This window comes from Lissotriton helveticus, chromosome 6 (assembly GCF_964261635.1).
Source record: "Lissotriton helveticus chromosome 6, aLisHel1.1, whole genome shotgun sequence".
Lineage (NCBI taxonomy): Eukaryota > Metazoa > Chordata > Amphibia > Caudata > Salamandridae > Lissotriton > Lissotriton helveticus.
Window position 1 is genome coordinate 1,408,945,222 of NC_136067.1, and position 17,027 is coordinate 1,408,962,248.

Consider the following 17,027-nt stretch of genomic DNA (forward strand, 5'->3'; position numbering starts at 1 on the left):
CAAGATACTGTAAGGTGACCAGTAGAAGCTCCATAGTTTCTTTTGTGAGTTTGGATGCGTTTGGTATGTGTTTAATTGTATGTGTGCATGTTGTATGTGTGTGTCTACCGATGGGATGTGTGTGCTGTGCGTCCGTGCTTGTGGTTTTCGCAAGTGTTTGCAGGTGCATGCTTGGGCATGAATCTTTGGTGCATGTACATCTGTGCAGTATGTACTCATCCGTGTCTGTGCATTATGGTTTGTGTGCATGTATCCGTTAATGTGTTGTGTGCATTTGCCTACGGTGCTTGTCTATTTTTGGAGTGTGTGTTTTATTTGGGCAACAGTGAAATCAAGCATTTCATGAACAATTGCTAAAAAAAAAAATGTTAGTAAAATTGAAAGGTATCGAAGAGTGTGTTCTTCCGAATGAGCTGTGTTCATTCCTGTGACTCATTCTGAAACAGCAGCCAGAGTTCAGTGCCTTCCTCCAGCTTGTTTTCTCAACCACGTACTCAAACACTTGGCACTTATCCATTGTAAAGAAACACGTTTCAAAACAAGATAGAGTTTTATGAAATATAGACCAAGTTGTATTGGCAGCCAAAGTGCTTAATAAGTGCTGAAGAACGGTGGCCCCCCACCCCCACCAGTGAGGCCTGTAGTCGGGAGGGGTCCGAGGCCGACAGGGGCAGGCCAGCTGGCGCCTGTCCCCAGGTGCGCTTAATGGGCCGCCGTTAGTTAACACTCAGTGGACATCACTCTCACAGCCATAAACCCACTTTTAAATCTGTTCTGTTCAGCGCGTCCCGCCGCCACCCATTAGATTTTACAGCCCCCTCTCGGGCCCACTGTGAAAGAACAATGGATCCGATAAGCACTCCCTCCCCGCTCTGAAGACTTCCAAACTTCCAAAGGTGACCAGCACTCCCGTGATTAATTCCCTGCAGTGCTTGTTAAAGGAGTTGCAGAGGTAGTGGAGGTGATTAAGGAAGCGCTGCCTGGGCTGAAGTCAGGTCCCATGAGTACCGGTACTCTCTTCGTTCTAGGAAAAGTGCCGGTACTCAAGGGGAGAAAGGAAAAAGTGCCGGTACTCCGTACCGGTGAGTGCCGGCCCATTTAAAGCACTGGCTATAGTGTGGAGAAGCAATAGCAACATTTTGAAAAATGAAAGAGTGAAATAATAGAATTAATTGATGTAATAGCAATAATATGTATTTAGAGGAGTTCTGAGAACTTTTGAACCCAGTGCCACTGCACCTGATGCACCATCCAAGTCATGCCCCTCGTGTCTGTATTATAACTGCATTTGTGACTTCCTGTTTAATACTAAAATATAGCAATATTTAGTGTTTAAAGGAGTTATGACAACTTGTGGCCCAGATGCCACTGCACCTGATGCACCATTCAAATCATAACCCTATTGCCTGCGAGGTAACTGCACTTGTGACTGCCTGTTTAGTAGCAACATATTGCAATATTTGGTGTTTAGAGGGGTTCCTAGAGCTTTGGGTCCCAGTGTCACTGCACCCGCTGCACCATTGAAATCATGGCCCCAGTGCATGCAAGGTAACTGTACTTGTGATGTGACTGCTTATTTAGTAGGTAAATATGGCAATATTTGGGGTCTAGAGGAGTTCTGACAACTTTTGTCCCCTGTGCCACTACACATGCAGAACCATTCAAATCATGGCCTTAGTGCCTGCTAGATAACTGCACTTGTGACTGCCTGTTTAGTAGTAAACGTTAAGCCTTAGTCTGCATTTAGTGGGGTCCCTTGAGCTTTTGTCCCAGGTACCATTGCACCTGTTGCACCATTCAAATCAAGCTCTTTTAACTGCAAGATAACTGCAATTGTGTATGCCTGTGTGTTAATTAAATATAGCAATGTTAGGTGTTTAGAGGAGTTCTGACAACTTTCAGGCCCAGTGCCACTGCACCTACTGCATCATTCAAATCATTACCCTGTCGTCTGTGAGGTAACTGCACTTGTGACTGTCTGTTTGGTAGTAAAACATAACCATATTAGATGATTAGTGGAGTGCCTAGTACTTTTAGTCCTCGTGCTACTGCACCGATGCACCATTCAAATCATTACCCTATTGCCTGCTGGATAAATGCACTTGTGACTGTCTTGTTGGTTAGTAGTACACTTTAGCAATAATCTAGGTTTAGTGGGGTTCCTAGAGCTTTTGACCCCAGAGCCATTGCATCTGCTGCGCCATTTAAATCAAGTCCCTTTTAACTGTAGGGAACTGCAATGGACTGCCTGTTTTGTAGTCAAATATAGCAATATTATGTGTTTAGAAGAGTTCTGACAACTTTTGGGGCCGATGCTACTGCACCATTCAAATCATGACCCTGTTGTCTGCAAGGTAACTGCACTCGTGGTTACCTGTTTAGGAACAAAATATAGCAATATTAGGTGTTTAGTTGGATGCTTGGAGCTTTTGGTCCCGGTGCCACCACACCTGCTGCAATATTGAAATTATGACCCTAATGCTTGCTGGATAACTGCACTTATAACTGTCTATTTAGTTTCAACATATAGCAATATTGGGTGCATTAGAGGAGTTCTGACAACTTTGGACACTGTGCCACAGCATCTGCTGCACCATTCAAATAATGGCACTTTTGCCTGCAAGATAACTGTACTTGTGACTGCCTGTTTAGTAGGAGAATTAGCAATATTTGGTGTTTAGTGGAGTTATGCCAACTTTTGGTCCCGGTGCCACTGCAACTGCTGCACAAGTTAAATCAATCCCAATTTAGTTGCAAGATAACTCAAATTGTGACCGCATGTTTAGTAGAAAAACATAGCAATATTAGGTTTTTGTTGGAGTATATAATGCTCAAAGGCTTTTCGGCGTGTCGCCTTGATGCACGCTCCGTCCATGCGCGTTTAGAAATGTAAAGCAGGGAGCCTCGTCAGGCCCCCAAACAAGATGCACAGCCACATCAATAAATGAATCCAATCATAAACTTGTTTATCATTCTGTATTCTTACTTTCTCCCAACTTTTTTAACATACATTTTCTCCAAACTTTTCATGTTATTTATGTTTTCATTTTGTGTTCAGTGTTGCCTATCTAGGCTTTCAAAGCGGTGTAGTATATATGTGAGTCAGTTGTAGCACAAATATATACTTTAAGACTTTGCGCTTCATTTAGAGTTTTGGTTGGACTGGAGCACTACCAGTCAGGGTGAAACCAATCTTGGCATGTTTGTGTTCCAGTTCAAGGAGGACTTGGCCTGGTAATACTGGCTAGACTGTTGCTATTTGTTTTTGAGCAGGGTCAAGACTGATTTGCATCAGGGTGGGTCCAAACTGAGGTGACTGGTAGGCAAAAGAATGCTATCCGAGCGATCGGCACAGGTTAAACTTATTGCAAGCATTCCTCCATTCCCTTTTGTGTGTATAGTTCCTTCCCCGCACCAAACTCGCAGTTGCCAGACTCATTTACAGGGGTGAGCCACTTGGTTTCTAGCACTAGGTTTAGCCGCCTCGTCCATCAGAAACTCTTGACCTGGTGCATCATCCAGCACAGGGCCACCAGGTCACAGCGGCAGTAGTCCTGGCACAATTGTTTTCCCCTCAGGACTCCGTCAGGGACAGATTTTTTTGCTATCCAGCAACAAACCCCCCATTTTTGGATTTTTATTGACAAGCAGAAGACATTGCGGATTGGCCCAAAAAAACATGGCAGCCCTCTTGGAGCTCAACAATGCTGACAGGGCATCTGCGTACTTCCACATTAGGTTTCATCAGAGAGATCCAGCTGCAGGCAGGTGGGGATCTCCAGATGTGGTAGACTGTCTTCTGCTGGGTGGGCAGGGCTGAACTGGCTGTTTATCACACAGCTCCCCAGTTGTTTGAAGCCACTGGAGGACAGTTGGTTAATTTCTATTGCATCCTCCCCTGCCTGTCTCTCTGATATCCCAGGATTAATAACACATGTCTAGTGGGGGACATAAACACATAAGATGAATGCAGGAGAGCTAGTGAGAGAGAGATTCAGAGAGAATGAAAATTAATTATATGAGAAGAAGGGAGAGGGCTGATTGTGACATTTTTGTCAGAGCTGTTTTTGGTTCCCGATACTTTCTGCTGGGGAGTGTAGAGGTGATGGCCTCTGTTGAGAAGGAAAGCTGGTATGCTGTCGAGCCAACAATAAATTAAGCTGTGTGTCACTCCTCTACTGATCAATAGGGGCTGATCCCCAAAGGTCATTAGAGAATGATGCTGGGGTACTCAAAGTCATTTTTCTTGAAGCATGCATTCATTCATGATTTATTTGCTTTGCTGATTTCTGTAGGAAGCTTTCCTCTTTTTCAGTTTCTTCTACTTTCTCTCGAAGGCTTGATACTGACTACCTTTATCTGTAACAACACTATGAGTCTCTTTAGAAAATTGGTGTTTCTTTGAGATGACACTAGCATTTCTAATGTAATGCTTCTCTTCTAATGTACTTAATCATCATACATGTTTTAGCAGCAGTTTATAGAAGACTGAGACACTGGTAGAAAACCATAGGGAGCATTTCCTTGCTTTTAACTTGGAACTTCTCTTTTCCAAATAAATACCTCCCTGGCACAGCATCTGACTAATCGCTGTCAAGACTCTCTCCCCAAGTATTTTCCAGAATCTGACAACTCAGAGCGGTACAATGGCCAAACTTCCTACTACATCAGAACTATTATCTACTTATGTGTCTCTCTTGTCAGGGGTTCTACTTGTTTTCTCCTTTCCCCACACTGTCCCACCCCATTTTTATTTTATGGCCTACGTTTAGGTGCACTTTTATCACTTTCCATCTTTACTACCTTCTTTTATTGCATCTTCCTTCAAGTGCTCTTCCCCAAAATGGAAGCCCCTTGCTATGGGTCCCTGGATCTCTACGGTAGTTGATCATCCCTACCTGCAAGCATGCTTTGGTGTCCTTGGTAATCCTACTGCAACAGAGCAACAGGTCTACACAACCAACAACCTCACGGTTCACAGACACAATGTTCTTTAAATTTTCCGTCAAATAGGTGTTTACAGATTCCTGTTCTACCCAAAAGCAGTTTAGGCGACCATGTTTAGCACAGCACCATTTACTGCTTTTACAGCGTGGTGGTGATGAATTGTCACGTTTCCAGTTACAAACACACTGTCGATTTGTTGCAGTATATACACAAAGTGCCTGATGCACAGGGAATTTGGTGTTATTTACTCTTGTAGTACTCCTGGATTACTACTGAATTCTAGGAATAAGTCAGGACTTACTTCTAAAATATAGTAGTAAGCCAAGAGTACAACAAGAGTAAGTCACACCAATTAACAACAAAGGTTATGTGAATCAGGCTTTTGATCTCTTCATGAAAGACAAAGTGAAAATATTACTACTGCAAGAACTTCAGGTCATCTGGCTTCCATAGTTTTACACACTTAGGTACCAAATAGTTGTCCCTTGTCTCTCTGCAAACCTTACAATAGGGATTTCTTCACTTGTACGATGAAAAAACAGGATACCTATAATTTTCACCAGTCACCCAGGTCTGTTTCAGTGGAGCGGGTTCACGTATGCAACACGAGTTGCCTTGGAGAATGAGGATATATGTAACACTTACTGTGACTTCCTCAGTATATGATGGCATTTCTACAAAGCGATCTCACGTAGACATACACTTCTTCACTCATTAGCATCAGTGGTTACCTTGTGCAGATTGTTTCACACGGTGGGCACCGGTGCTCATTTCTGGCAGGCCAAAACTTAATTTTCAGTGTCACACTTTGTCCTAGAGCAAGGTCAATCAATCAATCAATCATGACATTTGTATAGCCCGCTACTCACCCGGAAGGGTCTCAAGACGCTGGGGGGGGGGGGGTAACGTTGCTGCGCGAACAACCAGGTCTTGAGTTGCTTCCTGAAGGAAAGGTGGTCCTGGGTCAGACGAAGGTGGATGGGGAGGGAGTTCCAGGTGTTGGCTGCCAGGTAGGAGAAGGATCTTCCTCCGGCGGTGGCTCTGCGGATGCGTGGTACGGTGGCGAGGGCGAGGCTGGTTGATCGTAGCTGGCGGGTGGGCGTGTAGAAGGTCAGGCGGTCGTTGAGGTACTTGGGGTACTTGGGGCCCAGGTCGTGGAGAGCCTTGTGTGCGTGGGTGAGGAGAAAATAAAAGAAAACTGAGAAATTAGGAGAAAGCAAAATATAGGGAAAGAGTAGTGCATGGAGAAAGCAGGGATGAAAAGAATCCACAACAATGAGAAAACAAGCATTAGTAAATGCATTCAGTTTCGCCTTTATGATTAAGAATAAGCTGTGTTTTGTTGTAAGTTGTAGCATGCTGAATAGTTGCACAATATGTTACAGAATCTCTATTAAAGTGGTATGACTTATTGATGTTCAAAAATGCAATATATTGTATTTTTAATAATGCTATAGTCAGTGCTTTAAATGGAAAAAAATAAGTGCAGGTACTCACCAAAAGGAGCAGTGGGCGGAGTTAAGGGCGGTGCTAAAGTGGGACAAGGGGCGGGGCTAGCTTTTTGACTTTGCCAAGGTTGTATGCACAAAATCTTCATGCATTGTTAGAATGTCGGATCCATCTGTCCATTAGTTATCTTACTAATGATTATATATATGGCACTTACTTATAAGTGTTTATTACTACCCAAAGTAGGCTTTTTTAGCATCCTTAAAATGAGAAATGATTGAGGAAATAACAGCGAGGTTCTAAATATATGCCTTCTTGTTTGCAGGCAGGTCCTTGCTGCATGGTCATAACTCACTAAGCTAATTTTCAAGGATCTTAACTTTTGACCTGCAGGTAACACAAGGCTCTATGCAACAAAAACTGTAATGTTATGATTTGTTCTGCATTCCGTCCATCAATTGTGTGTATTTTGCTTAGTTTGTACAGCACACACTATAGGTGGTAGTTATTTGTCAAGATAACCATAAAGGAAATGTGGCGTATGCTGTGAAGAAAGGCGCAGCAAGATACTGTAAGGTGACCAGTAGAAGCTCCATAGTTTCTTTTGTGAGTTTGGATGCGTTTGGTATGTGTTTAATTGTATGTGTGCATGTTGTATGTGTGTGTCTACCGATGGGATGTGTGTGCTGTGCGTCCGTGCTTGTGGTTTTCGCAAGTGTTTGCAGGTGCATGCTTGGGCATGAATCTTTGGTGCATGTACATCTGTGCAGTATGTACTCATACGTGTCTGTGCATTATGGTTTGTGTGCATGTATCCGTTAATGTGTTGTGTGCGTTTGCCTACGGTGCTTGTCTATTTTTGGAGTGTGTGTTTTATTTGGGCAACAGTGAAATCAAGCATTTCATGAACATTTGCTAAAAAAAAGTTAGTAAAATTGAAAGGTATCGAAGAGTGTGTTCTTCCGAATGAGCTGCGTTCATTCCGGTGACTCATTCTGAAACAGCAGCCAGAGTTCAGTGCCTTCCTCCAGCTTGTTTTCTCAACCACGTACTCAAACACTTGGCACTTATCCATTATAAAGAAACACGTTTCAAAACAAGATAGAGTTTTATGAAATATAGACCAAGTTGTATTGGCAGCCAAAGTGCTTAATAAGTGCTGAAGAACGGTGGCCCCCCACCCCCACCAGTGAGGCCTGTAGTCGGGAGGGGTCCGAGGCCGACAGGGGCAGGCCAGCTGGCGCCTGTCCCCAGGTGCGCTTAATGGGCCGCCGTTAGTTAACACTCAGTGGACATCACTCTCACAGCCATAAACCCACTTTTAAATCTGTTCTGTTCAGCGCGTCCCGCCGCCACCCATTAGATTTTACAGCCCCCTCTCGGGCCCACTGTGAAAGAACAATGGATCCGATAAGCACTCCCTCCCCGCTCTGAAGACTTCCAAACTTCCAAAGGTGACCAGCACTCCCGTGATTAATTCCCTGCAGTGCTTGTTAAAGGAGTTGCAGAGGTAGTGGAGGTCATAAAGGAAGCGCTGCCTGGGCTGAAGTCAGGTCCCATGAGTACCGGTACTCTCTTCGTTCTAGGAAAAGTGCCGGTACTCAAGGGGAGAAAGGAAAAAGTGCCGGTACTCCGTACCGGTGAGTGCCGGCCCATTTAAAGCACTGGCTATAGTGTGGAGAAGCAATAGCAACATTTTGAAAAACTGAAAGAGTGAAATAATAGAATTAATTGATGTAATAGCAATAATATGTATTTAGAGGAGTTCTGAGAACTTTTGAACCCAGTGCCACTGCACCTGATGCACCATCTAAGTCATGCCCCTCGTGTCTGTATTATAACTGCATTTGTGACTTCCTGTTTAATACTAAAATATAGCAATATTTAGTGTTTAAAGGAGTTATGACAACTTGTGGCCCAGATGCCACTGCACCCGATGCACCATTCAAATCATAACCCTATTGCCTGCGAGGTAACTGCACTTGTGACTGCCTGTTTAGTAGCAACATATTGCAATATTTGGTGTTTAGAGGGGTTCCTAGAGCTTTGGGTCCCAGGTGTCACTGCACCCGCTGCACCATTGAAATCATGGCCCCAGTGCATGCAAGGTAACTGTACTTGTGATGTGACTTCTTATTTAGTAGGTAAATATAGCAATATTTGGGGTCTAGAGGAGTTCTGACAACTTTTGTCCCCTGTGCCACTACACATGCAGCACCATTCAAATCATGGCCTTAGTGCCTGCTAGATAACTGCACTTGTAACTGCCTGTTTAGTAGTAAACGTTAAGCCTTACTCTGCATTTAGTGGGGTCCCTTGAGCTTTTGTCCCAGGTACCATTGCACCTGTTGCACCATTCAAATCAAGCTCTTTTAACTGCAAGATAACTGCAATTGTGTATGCCTGTATGTTAATAAAATATAGCAATGTTAGGTGTTTAGAGGAGTTCTGACAACTTTCAGGCCCAGTGCCACTGCACCTTCTGCACCATTCAAATCATGACCCTGTTGTCTGTGAGGTAACTGCACTTGTGACTGTCTGTTTGGTAGTAAAACATAACCATATTAGATGATTAGTGGAGTGCCTAGTACTTTTAGTCCTCGTGCTACTGCACCTGCTGCACCATTCAAATCATTACCCTATTGCCTGCTGGATTAATGCACTTGTGACTGTCTTGTTTTGTAGTAAACTTTAGCAATAATCTAGGTTTAGTGGGGTCCCTAGAGCTTTTGGCCCCAGAGCCATTGCATCTGCTGCGCCATTTAAATCAAGTCCCTTTTAACTGCAGGGAACTGCAATGGACTGCCTGTTTTGTAGTCAAATATAGCAATATTATGTGTTTAGAGGAGTTCTGACAACTTTTGGGCCTGATGCTACTGCACCTGCTGGACCATTCAAATCATGACCCTGTTGTCTGCAAGGTAACTGCACTTGTGGATCCCTGTTTAGGAACAAAATATAGCAACATTAGGTATTTAGTTGGATGCTTGGAGCTGTTGGTCCCGGTGCCTCCGCACCTGCTGCAATATTGAAAGTATGACCCTAATGCTTGCTGGATAATTGCACTAATAACTGTCTATTTAGTTGCAAATTTAGGTGTTTAGAGGAGTTCTGACAACTTTGGACATGGTGCCACAGTATCTGCTGCACCATTCAAATAATTGCCTGCAAGATAACTGTACTTGTGACTGCCTGTTTAGTAGTAAAATATAGCAATATTTGGTGTTTAGTGGAGTTATGCCAACTTTTGGCCCCGGTGCCCATGCAACTGCTCCACAATTTAAATCAAGCCCCATTTAGTTGCAAGATAACTCAAATTGTGACCGCCTGTTTAGTAGAAAAATATAGCAATATTAGATGTTTAGTGGAGTATATAATGCTCAAAGGCTTTTCGGCGTGTCACCTTGATGCACGCTCCGTCCTTGTGCATTTAGAAATGTGAAAAGCTGGGAGCCTCGTCAGGCCCCCAAACAAGATGCACAGCCACATCAATAAATGAATCCAATCATAAACTTGTTTATCATTCTGTATTCTTACTTTCTCCCAACTTTTTTAACTTACATTTTCTCCAAAGTTTTCATGTTATTTATGTTTTCATTTTGTGTTCAGTGTTGCCTATCCAGGCTTTGAAAGCAGCAGTGGGACATTCAAAAGTTCCTTCTGTCACAGCACATAAAGTCTCTACCCAATGCATTTTGAGATAATTCCCTTCCTTAGGGGTAACTACAACACATTTTAAATTCAAAAAGAACCCATCAGTTTTTGTACACAAAACATACATTCTACTAAAAATACATCCTCTCTCTTGAACTAATACAATACATCAAATCCTTACTTCATGCTGCGAATGACCATCTTCCCAACTCCATAGTCATAACACCCAACAAAAACCTAGGGGCATATTAGCAAGAACCTCGTTAAAATTATCGCCGTTTTAGCGGCAGGAAACTGCAGCTAAAACGGCAAGAATGGGCTTGCTAATATGCGTTATAGAATTTCAATAGAAGGCCAGCTTAGGTGTCCTGCACATCTAACCTGAGCTTCTATAACGCATATTAGCAAGCCCATTATCGTCGTTTTAGCGGCAGTTTCCTGCCGCTAAAACGGCGATAGTCTTAACGAGATTCTTGCTAATATGCCCCCTAATTTCCCAAATAATCCAATTTAACACACCATGAAAACACGATAAATCAAACATCACCTTTCAAGTGCAACTAATACGTACATCACATAAGCCTTAAAATCACCTAATGTATGCACCAAAATATCCCTCTGCCCACCAAAAATAAACGAAAATCCACTCTTGGTACCTCATGACTCCTCAAATGCTTACAGTGACTTCAACCATGATTTGACAAGAACCATGTGGCATTTTCCCAATTTTCGCAGTTAACGGTTTATCTTTTATCGTCAAACCAAGGTCTGAATGCAGCCCCATTGGTGTTTCTATTTAAATAAACCCCAGTCTACTTAGAACTCACGTGCACCTAATAACTTACAGGTGCTCGGATTCACCCGCGAGAAGAAAAATCAACAAGCATTTACAATGCAATGGTCTCGGCATTATTAAAGGTAGAGCTATTGGCATTGCTCATGACATTTTTTTCTTTTTTAAAAAAAAACATAAATAAATGGTATTGTCATTTACAATGGCAATAGGTGAGCATTAGAGAGTAGTAGAGAGTATTCGCGTACACAGAGCCACACACACACACAGACAGAGCCGCGCACTCACACACAGACAGAGCCGCGCACACACCACACAGAAAGAGCAGCACACACACACACAGACAGAGCCACGCACACACACACAGACAGAGGCTCGCGCACACACACACACAGAGAGAGCCACGCACACACACAGACAGAGCCACGCACACACACTCACAGAGAGAGCCACGCACACACACACACACACAGACAGAGCCACGCACACACACACACAGAGACAGAGCCACGCACACACACAGACAGAGCCACGCACACACACAGACAGAGCCACGCACACACACAGACAGAGCCATGTACAAGCACACAATGCCCCTGCAAGCACTGACTCGTAACGGTGACGCCGCCCCCTCACCCCCTGGCCCCCAGTACTCATAATGGTGACACTGGCCTTACGCAGGTCGCGGTTCTCTTCCTGCAGTGCTTTGCATTTGAGCTTGTAGGTTTCTAGCTCGATCTTGAGGACCTTGTTCTCCTGCTGCAGAGACGCCAGCCGGTTGCTGAGCTCCTCCAGGCGGAAGTGCGAGATAACTACCAGAAGACCTCCTGAAAGCAGAACGTTAAGCTGCCAGTGATTCCAGGTGGTGGGCACCAGTTTAAATTTTTTATCTTCGTGACTGGCCTGGACATGTTGGTGGCTGCCAGATCAAGTGCAAGGTACGGCTGCTTTGCATACGGTTTTAGGAGTGAAGAGGGCTGGTGGTTGACTACACTGTGCGCGGTGAGACTGCTGATGATAAACTCAGTGACCCTCACACAAGGACAGTGTCCCCTTGTATCCCAGGGTGCAATGGCCCAGATACTCCCTTCATTCAGGCAGGCCTCGGGCAGAAGGCTCCTCCTCGTTTGTTTCTGTTCCTTTCACTTTCATTTTCGCTTGAGCTGTCACTCACTCTGGTGTCAGCACAGAGGTGGGCTCCGGACGGTCCTGTCAGCCCGGGCCATGTCTGGAGCGGCCTCCGTCGGACACGCTTTAGGGACCAGTCTGGGGCGTGGACCTGGAGTGGACACGGGGCTTGTGCCATTAAGACCCGATTGGTCAATGGAGGTGAGCAGTCCTTGGCCCCTACACTCTCGATGGGCATTAGTGGAGCCTCTGGAGCCCTGCTCACCACAGGAGGAGAGGAGGGAGCCTTAACATGACATGGCAAGTGCTTTGGGAGACTTCCGGTTGCCTGGCGAATTACATATGTAATGCAAAGTTTCACAGAAACCCAACAATGGAGCAAAACTTGTTTTCTTTGCACTGCACACAACCAAGCAGAGGAAGAGGCAAAATACAGAGCCGCGCAGAGATTTCCAATGAAAGATTTCACCTCAAAGACGTGGCTGGGTTGCCTCTTGAGGGACATAGAAAGGACGATTGATTTATACCTTCAGTAAAGACCCGCAAAGGACGTGTAGAGGTCCAGACCGATGACACTGTGCGTGAGGGGAATGGGGAGATGCTTTTGAGGGGCAGGGACACACGCCATGAACAGAGCTCCTGCTGGGGTGGTGGGGACGTGACGCAATAGCTCAGCTCACAGTCAGGAGACTCTGCAATTACACTGTGGTGATAAAAATGTCGAAGCTTGCAGTCGCCAATTCCAATGTTTTTGTCGCCCTTTCGGGACCTCCTGCAGCCGTCAGGCCGCCTTTGTTTATTCCCTCCTCGCTTCCGGGTTTTTACAAGTCTCGCTCAGCTGCTGGCGGGGACCGCAGAGGTCCAGATAAACACAGCCCAGGTGTGCAGTCCACCCTGCATGCGCACGGAGGCCCAGCGACTGCACCAGTTATAAACTAGAAGTGAACGGGGAAGGGGGGAGGGACCGATGGACACCACTTGCACAAAGGGGGCATTGAGGACCTGAACCGCCGCACTCTGGGAGAGTACACAAAGCACAGAGGCGCACACATGGGTCCCAGCTGGGTGAAATGTGGCAGTTCACTGTTGGACTCTGTCCTGTACAAAGTGATTTGTAGAGAGCAGGGAGGGACATGCCCACTTCATTGAACAGCCGAAGACAGTCGATACTACCGGTGTCATCTTGCTGGCAGTGCGACCCTGCCTATGCACCCAGTAATGTTTGCCGCATTAGTGACAGGGTTGTTTGTGATCTATTGTTTCAGGTACCTCAGATAGCAGAGGCTTTGTAAGAATATTCACCTCCCCCCAACAGTCTAGACATCTGTGCATTAGACAAGTGCAAAGAAATGTCTTTCGACTGCGCAGGGTACGAGCCAGAACACTTCTGTGGAAGTGCAGAACCGCTTTCGGGAAACAGTCAAAAGAATGTAACGTTTGAAGAAGGCGCAGTGTGAAGCGGTGTTCCCAGCCAGTATGTTTTCATCTGACAATACCAATGCACCACGGTCCACACACTGACCTGAAACAACATTGCAGTCATGCCGCTAGAGTGCCATATGTGGTCTCACTACAAAGTGATAGGTGTTCAATTTGTTTATTTCAACAGAATGTGTTTGCTACTAAGAGAAAAAATGCATTGGGTATGAAACAAGCTATGCTGCTCACGACGTAACCATATATTCGTTGTATTCTCTATTAACAATTGATTTTTGCAAAGAGGCATCTTCTCAAAACATGGGGTTTTAGTAACTACGCCATACTCTTTTATTGGACATACAGATCCAAATGTTATTTTGACCCGCATGGGGGTGCGGGGGGAGATAGATGATAGATAGACGGAAGGATAGATAGAAGACAGACAGATAGTTAGAACAGTGTGCTGGACATGGAGTTGTCTTGAGCTGTTTAGTTTGAACAATTACATGGTCACAATACCTTTTGCGGCGGCGGCGTACAGGAAATGGCTGCCGCAAAGCTCCGAAATTTTCGGAATTGGGGGCGTGTTTTTTGTTGAGTGATGGATGACGTCACAGATAGAAAGAACGCAAAAAACACGCCCCAGAATCCGAAAAAGACGGGGCTTGAACCGAGTGACGGCCCTCTCCTTCAATGGCTGGCCAGCATTTACTAGGCCAGCCAATGGAGAAGATGGGCGGGTTCCAAGCCCCCTCTAAGAAACATTAAATCTTCGGGCTCCGCCCTCACTGCTTACAGCAGTGCGACGAGTCCTCGAACTAAAAACGGACATTCAGTAACCCTGCCACTAAACGTTAGGCATCTGCACGTTTTAGTCTAAACAAATAAACACCAAAGCGCAATATGATATGTAGAAACACGTAACCAGAGGCTGTACAGTATGCCATCTGCTGTCCCTAATGCCTTCAATACCTTCCTTATTTCCAAGTTCTTGAATCTAGCCGCCCATTTTCCATTTCCTCTGAGGTTGTTCATTTGCGTTCTGAAGACACTTGGCTAAAGCCAGGCTGAGGTGGCTACAGCTCTAGTCGGCTGGCCAAGCTTAATCACAAACACTAATCTTTATTGGACTTGGAACAAAAGTTTGAGTTCAACGGATGCCGGAAGGTCAGGTCAGCAGGGAAGCTCCGCCCGACCACAGCTGAAGGCAAACAGCTTCATGTCTGGATAGGTCCCAAGCCAGGCATGCTGCTGTGTCGGTGCCCACAAGAAGCTGTCTATAGGAATTAGCGTGAGTAAGAAAACACAGTGCCTCAGGCATGATGCCGTGTGAGGAGATTGGGAATTATTTGCCAACAGTTTAAGAGAAAAGGCGGTAGCCACCACTGAGGTCCAGACATGTCGTGTGCACGATTCTCCTATACACAATTTTGGAAGGCTTGCAAAAACCAACATTTTTTTATATATTAGTAATAGTTAATGTTTTCCATGTGTATCTCGTTCCTGTTCAAACCCTACTAGGCGGATAATTTAAATTGCACATTTTTGTCTCGTGATTGCGCTTCTTCAACTAAAACGTTTAGCACTGTGTGTGCTGTACTTAACTGTCAGAGGGAGTGACTTTCTTATGTTCATATTTACTGCACGTGATGATCAAATACACCCAGTTCTATGGAAGAGGCCACTGCATTTCATTTTGCATCAGCAAACTGATTCTAAAAAACATTGGGGCAACGTTATTTATGTGTGTAAGGCAAACTTCAAAGTGCATGTGGGCTAATTTGCGATGCAAACCTACTTGTCTAGTTCAGAAATGACATGTTGATTTTACACTCGTACATGGATTTACCCCTCCAAAGATTTGAGTGTGGGTAAATCTACAAGCAGTGGTGGCGAATGGACATTAAAGGTTGGTAATGCCTATGGGGTTGTGAATATCCAAAAACTAATAACTTTCTGAGTGTTCTCTATTTTGTCTTTGACCTAGGGCTGGACAGGCATTTTATTCCCCAGGGGATTTTCTAAGTGGGTTGGAGCCCTTGGAAGTTATAAAAAAAACATGCTGATGCCTCTGTCACTTTCCCCAGCTCCCTGAGGTTAATTGCAGCAGACATGGAGAATCTTCAAAAGTGAGAAAAGGAAAGGGAGGCAAGAGGAAGGTAGAGTAGAAGTGATCAGAGGGGAGAAGAGAAATAGTGAGAGAAAGGATGGATGGGAAATAGTGAGATAGCACGAGGAAATGGAGGGAACTGGGTTGGTTTGAGCTTTTTGTCAAGGCTGCTTATGGCTCCCCAGTCCGGGCCTGCTCTAATGCCTTCAAACCCTGGAAATAGTTGGAATTCTACTTCTGGCAAGGCCAGAGTATATCCATTTCCAGAATCAGAAGGTAGCTGGCAGTGCTTAATTTGTAAAAAATAAAAAGTGCCAGAGCTCTCCCACTGCAGCTTGCACCACACATTGCCGCCGCCAGAGCTACCACTGATAGTCATAGCACAACTGCTAACCATCACACTTCGGACTATTACAGGCTTCCAAATCTATGAGAATGGCTTGGGCAGCAGGTAATAGTCATTTGTAATGTATATTAAATTATTGATTCTCTGTTGTTGGGGTCATCAATAAATTAGGCAGACATGGCCATTTTGCGGCAGACTGTCACAAGTGCCAGTGTTGACAATTAAGAGCCCTTGCTGAGCACCGAAAACCACCTGCTCAAATTAAGCACTGGTAGATGGGAACACCCTACAAACAGTTGGAATGTATAACGAAGGCCGTTTCTCAATGAGGGAAAATTATATTTCATAGGAAGAAAAACAATCTGTAAAGAAATTAGAAGGCATATTAACTTTGGCCCCACTGATTTTATTCTGCAAAAATATATATTTTCACATGAGAAACAGAATTCAAAGACATTTTGCAGGGTCATGGGTTTCCAAGCATATTACTGAAAATGGTCGTGAATTTGTGAAAATTGTAAACCTTCTCCCATGTTGAGAAATAGAAAGCATATATATGTTTTTTTCTGAATCTGGCCAGTCAGCTTACAGAAAGCATGCTATCTCTTTTGATGAAATCAGTCAGCAATTTATTTACACTAACTAGAAGGAAGACATGCCTTTTTTTCTTCCTCTCTGTAATATGTAGTAACATTTGCATTCTAAATGAAAAACTGAGTAAAAAAGTGCAAAATACTGTTGTTGCAGCAAACTCTGTCTGCAGCTCTGAACTGGTTCTGAAAGTCCATACAACCTTGCATTTCAATGCAAGCATGAGACATCTCTACGCAGTAGTTTTTTGTGATCTGTACCCAAAGTCAGATAAAGCATATCACATATTCCTGGATAAATATCAGGTAAAATTGAAGCATGTATTTGACACCACTTTCGAGAATTAGCAAATGTTTTTGCGGCCTGACCCAGGTTCGTGGGAGTTTTCCTCAGTTGACTTTGCTCTCCCTGATCTCTCATTATTGTTCTAGTCGCTTCTCTTCATCAGGTTGGGACTCGGATAGAAAAAAGGACCGGGCACCAAAATAAATATGCCCCACATTAATGAATTGCATAGCTCATTTTTGCAATTTGGGGCAGTTTAAAACTTGCAAAGTACATGCGGTATACACGCTTTGCGAGGTATGGAT

The 17,027-nt window shown here is 44.4% G+C and overlaps 1 long non-coding RNA gene across 1 annotated transcript in view; it reads right to left on the reverse strand.

Annotated features, from left to right (window-relative positions):
- Positions 1-6,027: 6,027 nt before the first annotated feature.
- The window catches only part of LOC144761769 (uncharacterized), a 78,281-nt gene continuing 67,281 nt past the window's right edge, over positions 6,028-17,027 (reverse strand). Inside the window, exon 3 of the long non-coding RNA XR_013595889.1 lies at positions 6,028-6,110. This is a non-coding gene — a long non-coding RNA (uncharacterized LOC144761769). The remainder of the gene's footprint in view (positions 6,111-17,027) is intronic.